Consider the following 8,405-nt stretch of genomic DNA (forward strand, 5'->3'; position numbering starts at 1 on the left):
TGATATGTTACGAATTATAGCTAGCTGGCTAACATTAGCTAGGCTAGGAGTTAGGGTTGGGTGTTAGGGTTAAGTTTAGGGGTTAAGTAACCATCGGTCTTATGTAACCCTACCAAACGTGACATATCATATCAAATCAACATATCATACTAATTTGAGTGTCCTGGATTTACGTTTACCATGTTAGGTCTAGTCAATGAGACCAGGCTGTTACAATGGCTTTTTCATATCTCATCCCGTTAAAATCCACCTGCTTTCTGCTTAAACACATAGTTTAATGTTATACCAACTCAGCAACAAATAACCTAAACACGCATAAGCAGATATTACTTTTCTGTTTATGGATTTAAATGAGGTCACACACCAAGATGGTGAAACTGACAAGCTAGCTCACAGGAGATTGCCCATATATCACACACACCCGCAGACACACAAACACACACACAGACACACGCACACACACACACACACACTAGAGCGAAGAAGAGAAGAACTACATACTAGAGCGATTTCCAGCAGACTTTCATAAGAGAGAAAGGTTGGAGGGAACGAGGCACGACATTTGAGAAAGGCCATCGAGTTTTGTAGAGGGTAAGCTACCGTATGAGACAAGCAGCATGGCAGAGAGAGAGAAAGACAGAGGGATGGAGAGAGAATCACAACAGAAAGAAACAGAGAGAGCAAGGTAAGGAGAGAGAGAGAGACACGTGAGAAAGAGAGAGAGAGAGAGGAGAGAGAGGAGAGAGAGAGAGGAGAGAGAGAGAGAGAGAGGAGAGAGAGAGAGAGAGAGAGAGAGAGAGAGAGAGAGAGAGTATGGGATACAGGTAAAGACAAAGAAAGAGTTAAACAGATACAAAGAAACAAAGAAACAGGGAAGAGCTATCGCTAGCAGCTCAGAGATTTCTTACTGAATAAATTCTTTTGACAGAGACCACAGCAACAGAGAACAAAGCCTAAGCTGTCCCACACACACACACACACACACACACACAACACAACACCACACACACCACACACACACACAACACACACACACACAACACACACACACACACACACACACACACACACACACACACAGTTTTCTTTAGAAATGTAGCTGCTTAATTTCCTGTAACTTTTGACGACACTAAAAGCTATTTCTTACTATTTCTATTTTACTATGGCCATGTTTTTCTTGCAATTGGAGCTGGGGTTGCAAAAGGCTTGAACATACATCATGAATAACTGACTACTTTGAAAGGAGAAATCACACCCCACTCTGAAGTGTACAGCACTTCTTGGCATTTTGGTTTGAAGTACAAGATAGCACAGCAGCGACACAATAAATAACATTATTACATTATTGATAGACAAATTAATAAATAAACAAGCAAACAAATGATGGCCCATATTTTACAGTAAAATCTGAACTGAAGACAGAGTACAGTCTGTGAGTGGTTGGTGGTAAAGCCTTTTACACACATGTGTTCTGTGTGGCGCCTGTGTAGGGCAACCATTGGTGTTTCTCTATTACCTTATTTGAACATGCTGTAATAAGGCCTACATAACACAGTCTTAAAACAAAGACAGTACATGTCAGCTTATGACGGACTTTGTACTGTTACGGCGTGTACTATTGTTTAGCTTAGCTAATTGGCTAAGCATGAAGCTGGCCAGATAGCATACTTGAATACCAGCCCAGATATGTAGTCCTTATGACAGCATGTTCAACAAAAGCCTAACTGGCACATGCGTGAAGGCTGCTGGGTAGTGTAGTTCTACATCAGGACATTGCCGCGTGTGTCAGGCAGCCGTAGCCCCACCAGTCCTCCTCCCACGAGTACAGTCGACGCCAGCAGGATGGGGATGGCCTTAGTGATGCCAACCAGAGAGCCGAAGATCAGGTTCCCCAACACCGCTGCCAGCTTACACATGGCATTACAGAAGCCAAAGCCTGTACCCCTGGAGAGGAGAGGAGGAGAGAGTCAGGGTACATGTGTCTGTGTGTGTGTGTGTGTGTGTGTGTGTGTGTGTGTGTGTGTGTGTGTGTGTGTGTGTGTGCGTGCGTGCGTGTGTGTGCGTGCGTGATCTATCCACCTCCTGTCTGTAGGGTAAAGCTCAGCAGTGACTACATCCAGGGAGTTCCAGGCTGATATACTGAGGCCGTTATAGAGACACAGCATGAAGATCATCATAGACTCACTGGTACCAAACCACAGGAAGAAACAACTGATGCCTGACAGCACCATGGAGCCCCCTGAAGGACAAAACATGCTATTACACACAAGATCACAAAAACACGAGATGTCATTTGATAACACATTACAAATACATACTCTTTTTGGTGATGATTGTTTTTCTTCATTTCACAGCAAGGTCAAACTCCAGTGGGGTAGTCATGCAATTGAAACTCTGTCTGAAACTCTGTCTGAATTCCAAAGTATGAAGTAGAATTTCAAAAACATGTACAATTGAAACACTCCTACCCAGCATGCTCAGGCGCCCTATCTTGTCCATGAGGAGGGCGGAGACTATGTTGCCGGGCAACACGGCAAGTGTCCCCAGGAAGTTGACAAAGTAGACCCAGTAGGCGCTGTAGTCGTCGTCGAAAGTCATCTGACAGCCCGTTTTGTTGTGATGAAATGAACTGTTGATCACCCTCGACCCAACCAGCTTAGAATCGTCAATATCTGGAGAGAAAGACATGGAGACGAACAGAGAATGAAGAGTACTAATTTGACTCCTTTCTGTGCTTTTTGTCTGGCAGGTGGATTTTGTTGCTGTGGTTGAACCCGCTGTGGTTGAACCCGCGGCAGGTAGCCTAGCGGGTAGGAGCATTGGTCCAGTAACTGAACGGTTGCTGGATCGAATCCCCGAGCTGACAAGGTAAAGATCTGACGTTCTGCCCCTGAGCAAGGCAGTTAACCCACTGTTCCCCGGATGCTGAAGACGTGGATGTCGATTAAGGCAGCCCCCCCGCACCTCACTGATTCAAACGGGTTGAGTCAAATGTTGAAGACACATTTCAGTTGAATGCATTCAGTTGTACAACTGACTAGGTATCCCCTTTTCATAAGGAAAGTCAGTAGGCCTATAACTCTTTTATTAACTCATGTTTGCCCACTATCATTCACAAATGGTACCACCCTGCCTCTTTGCCTCAGTAACTTCTCTTGATGAAGGGAAGGGTGAACAGGGGGTGGGAGAGGGGTCAAAAACATGGTCCAGCAGCAAAAACATCCCAGGCCTTTTAGGGATAACTACGTAACTCCCCTCTGATCGAAAAACTATTAATACACATAAAGGAGACAAAGGCAGCAATCACTGCCCTCTCTTTACCTCTCTCTCTTCATCTCTCACTCCCTTTTTCTCTCTCTTTACCTCTCTCTCTTCATCTCTCACTCCCTTTTTCTCTCTTTACCTCTCTCTTCATCTCTCACTCCCTTTTTCTCTCTCTTTACCTCTCTCTCTTCATCTCTCACTCCCTTTTTCTCTCTCTTTACTCTCTCTCTTCATCTCTCACCCTTTTTCTCTCCCCCGCTCCCTCCATTACCACACCCTTCCCCATTCCTCTCTCTTTACCTCTCTCTCTTCCTCTCTCACTCCCCTTTTCTCTCTCCCCGCTCCCTCCATTACCACACCCTCCCTCCCCCATTCCTCTCTCTTTGGTCTCTGCTCCCAGGAGGAGTGTCACTGCTAGAGGTAGTAAGACTACATTTCCCATGTGGCTTTTGCACCAAGCTGACACGCCCAAATTGTTTTCATGTTCAGCTGTTTCCTAAAGGCTGAGGGGGAACCGTTTCTAAACCTGTGTCAGCTGAACTGCACCGTGGCTGTTTACAGTCCCCCAAATTCACTACTCCCTCAGAAACACTTGGTGTCCTGGAGGTGTTGTCTGGTTCAACCATTAGTCAGGTCCTCTTATAATTAAATTGCACTCTACCTGAACCTTACTTCATAAGAGCTACGTAACAGTCATAACGATGATATAACATACAGTACCAGTCAAAGGTTTGGACACACCTACTCATTCAAGGGTTTTTCTTTATTTTTACAATTTTCTACTCTGTAGAATAATAGTGAATACATCAAAACTATGGAATAACAGATGAAGCTGGTGGAGAGAATGCCAAGAATGTGCAAAGCTGTCATCAAGGCAAAGGGTGGCTACTTTGAAGAAACTAAAATCTAAAATATATTTTGATATGTTGAACTCTTTTTTTGGTTACTACATGATTCCATATGTGTTATTTCATAGTTTTGATGTCTTCACTATTATTCTACAATGTAGAAAATAGTACAAATAAAGAAAAACCCTTGAATGAGTAGCTGTGTCCAAACTTTTGACTGTTACTGTATGTCATAAACAGTATTATAAGATAGCGTTAACCAAGATCTGGGAGCGTTAACCATTACAACGTGAATTGGTCTGTGTGAAGCCAATTTAGAAAGGATATCTTTCCTTGCCTTAACTTTAGAGCAGAATGTTTAATTTGGTGACCCTCTGTCTATCAAATGGAATTGAACTTTACACGCGGTGGTGCATAGGTGGTGCACACGGCTCGGTTTCTTTGTCAAGCACAATGAACAGGAAGCAAAGAGGCAATCTCAGCAGGGGAAAATTCAAAGGAAAAGCTATAACTGCCTGAACCCACTCTTCACTCTCCTCTACAACCTGTCTCTGGCACAATACAGAGAATGAGGTGTCTGAGAGAGAGAGAGAGAGAGAGAGAGAGAAAGAGAAAGAGAGAGAGAGAGAGAGAGAGAGAGAGAGAGCGATAGAGACAAAGAGGAGAGAGAGAGAGAGAGAGAGATAAGAGACAAGAGAGATAGAGAGGCAGAAAGAGAGAGAGAGAGAGATACAAGAGAGAGAGAGCAGAGAGAGAGAGGAGAGCAGAGAGAGCAGAGAAAACAAAGAGAATAGAGGCAGAGAGGAGAGAGACACAAAGAGAGAGAGAGCAGATAGAGCAAGAGAGCAGGACAGAGAGAGTGAGAGGCAGAGACAGAGACAGAGACACAAAGAGAGAGAGAGAGAGAGAGAGACACAAAGAGAGAGAGAGCAGAGAGAGCAAGAGAGCAGAGACAGAGAGAGTGAGAGCAGAAAGAAAGAGAGAATAGAGAGAGGGGGAGCAGAGAGAGAGAGCAGAGAAATATAGAGAGAGGAGAGGAAGAGAGTTATGTCCGAAGCATAATAGGGTTTTAGGAGAGGCTAGGCAGGGGGACACCTCATCTGTAACATGGTTGCTGTGAGGAAGAGACGTGAGTTACATTTCAAGTAAATATCCAAGTGTGTGTGTGTCGACTCTCACCTGTGTTATAAAAGAAGGCCTCTACGAAGCTGCAGTTCTTGAATAATGAGCCTACTGTTGACACGTCATCAAAGTAACAGTTCTGAAACGTGGAGTCTACGAAGGTGACGGACTTCAACTTCATGCTGATGAACCTAGCGAGCCGGATATGCGATTAGGACAGAAGGAGAGGAGGAGAGGAGAAGAAAATAAGAAAACAAGAAGAAAAAAGAAGAATGCAGAAATAAATAAAAAACTCCATTACACCAACACTTATTTATGGTCGACACACACAAAGCCGAGGAGCTGAGATTGTAATCAGGCAAATAAACGATGTATGATATCCTCTCCAGCAGCCAGCGGTGTGAGACCACTAACTAGGAGCCAATCCTGGCCTATACGCTGACTCAGCCCTTTCTATCCGCGAGATAAGGAGACGTGTTGAACTGGACGGCTGGACTGGACTGATTAAAGACTGATTAAAGACTTTACAAAACAGAGACGCAACGCAGGTCCACTGGCCAGTATTGTTGATGCACAAACAAAACACAGCATAAGTGCACACACACACGTACACGAACACACACACACACACACACGTACACGAACACACACACGCACACACGTACACGAACACACACACACACACACACGTACACGAACACACACACGTACACGAACACACACACACGCACACGCACACGAACACACACACACACGCGGTGTTGAGATGAACAAAGTTAATCTCTCACGTATTACAGCTCGAATAGATTGTTTTCCGTTCTGAGGTAACCATGGTTTCTAATGTAAGCGGTGTAGTACGTCAACATGGTCCTGTGATATTGTGTGTATCCCAGCATGCCTGTCTCTTATCCACCCCACAGCTACTGTATTACGATACTGCCTCTCATCTAATCTAATATATGTGTGTTGTGTCATATTGTATTCATAGATGAGGTACAGAGGAGAAGCATAATACAAATATACATTGTGGTGTCTCCTCTGGCCTCAGAAAGAGGCAATAATAACCTTGCCATAGAGAGAGAGAGAGAGAGAGAGAGAGAGAGGAAGAGAGGCGAAGAAGGAGTGCGAGGAGAAGAGGGAGTGAGAGAAAGAGAAAGAGAGAGGGAGGGAGAAAGAGAGAGACAGAGAAGGAATGGTAGGGAGGAGGCGAGGGAGAGAGATGATGTTTTTTAATTTCCTGGAGGCGGTGTAGATAAAGGAACGGTGTGTTGTTTGCGGGAATGACGGATCACACTGCAAACATGGAATGAGACAGGCTACTTTAAATATATTATCATTGGAGAAACTGGGGGTTCTGACAGAGTCTGTTGAACACATTAAAGACAGTCTCTTTAAGAGAGTCTGTTGGTTACAATACCTGTCGTTGACGAACACTCCGTTGGTGTGTATCTGGTTCTCCAGGGTGAAGTTAAAGGTGAAGTCTTCTATACGTTCGTTGTTGTGAGTCTTCACTCTGGAGGCGTACTCATCAGACTGAAGGTGATGGATGACATCAGGGAACCACACTGATAGGCCGTAGTACCTGCACACAGGAAATTACATCATCGTAGCTTGTTTTGTTTCAACGTTGTTCATTTGAAAAGTAGTGCAATGTATTATTGATGCTAAGTGGTTCCTTTAGCTACACTGAACAAATGCAACATGTAAAGTGTTGGTCGCATGTTTCATGAAGTGAATTAGAAAAATTCCATAAATTTTCCATATGCACAAAAAGCTTATTTCTGTCAAATTTTGTGCACAAATTTGTTTACATCCCTGTTAGTGAGCATTTCTCCTTTGCCAAGATAATCCATCCACCTGACAGTTGTGTCTTATCAAGAAGCTGATTAAACAGCATGATCATTACACAGGAGCACCTTGTGCTGGGGACAATAAAAGGCCACTCTAAAATGTGCAGTTCTGTCCCACTACACAATGCTACAGATGTCTCAAGTTTTGAGGGAGCGTGCAATTGGCATGCTGGCTGCAGGAATGTCCAACAGAGCTGTTTTAGAGAATTTGGCTGTTTATCCAACCGGCCTCCAACCGCACACCACGTGTAACCACGCCAGCCCAGGACCACATCTGGCTTCTTCACTTGCGGGATCGTCTGAGGAGGGGGAGGGGGGGTGCTGAGGAGTACTTCTGTCTTTTGTGGGGAAAAACTCATTCCGATTGGCTGGGCCTGGCTCCTCAGTGGGTGGGCCTACGCCCTCCCAGGCCAACTCATGGCTGCGCCCCTGCCTAGTCATGTGAAATCCATAGATTAGGACCTAATACGTTTATTTAAATTGACTGATTTACTTATATGAAATTGAACTCGGTAAAATCTTGGAAATTGCTGCATGTTGCATTTATATTTTTGTTCAGTCTAGATGGGCGATCTCTTTCCCTGTTAGCGTGTTAGCATTTATCACAGGGATATCAGCGAGACACTGGCTATATCTCAGAGTCAGACACTTATCATTATGAACACACAGACTCGGCTGGGACAGACTGATAACTGGGATAAGTACTGCTGAGAGTAGAGCAACACCTTAATTTAATAGACAGAGTGGAGTTTTAGAGGACAATCTCACCCAAAAGACAGTGTGAACCACACGATGGCCAGTTTGATGGTGTTGTCTCTGACCGGGTAGTTGAAACATTTCATGAACGTTAACCAGATCTAAACAGAGTAAATGAGAGAGAGAGAGAGATGGAAATAGGGAGAGGGTGATACATTTGTTCATCATAATGCTTTCATATCATCTGGGAATCGGACTCCTACCCCTCTGAGTTCGGTCCTGATCCTGAAGAGGACTTTGGCCACAGGGTTGGCTGAGTCAGACTGCATCTCCACCAACTCATCCAGATGCTTAGGAAGCTTTATCCTGTTCACCTACAGTACAGGGGTAGACACAGTCAATGTGTGTGTGTGTGTTTGTGATAGATAGATAGATAGATAGATAGATAGATAGATAGATAGATAGATAGATAGATAGATAGATAGATAGATAGATAGATAGATAGATAGATAGATAGATAAAGGATAGGATAGATAGATAGATAGATAGATAGAGATACTTATAGAAGAGGACACATATTTCTCCTCAGATAACACAGATCCACAAAAATTTGAAAAAAACAAAA

The 8,405-nt window shown here is 44.0% G+C and overlaps 1 pseudogene; it reads right to left on the reverse strand.

The window, feature by feature from the left end:
- Positions 1 to 1,045: 1,045 nt before the first annotated feature.
- Positions 1,046 to 8,405, reverse strand: part of LOC111963917 (synaptic vesicle glycoprotein 2C-like) — a 79,205-nt pseudogene continuing 71,845 nt past the window's right edge.

This window comes from Salvelinus sp. IW2-2015, linkage group LG5 (assembly GCF_002910315.2).
Source record: "Salvelinus sp. IW2-2015 linkage group LG5, ASM291031v2, whole genome shotgun sequence".
Taxonomy (NCBI): Eukaryota; Metazoa; Chordata; class Actinopteri; order Salmoniformes; family Salmonidae; genus Salvelinus; species Salvelinus sp. IW2-2015.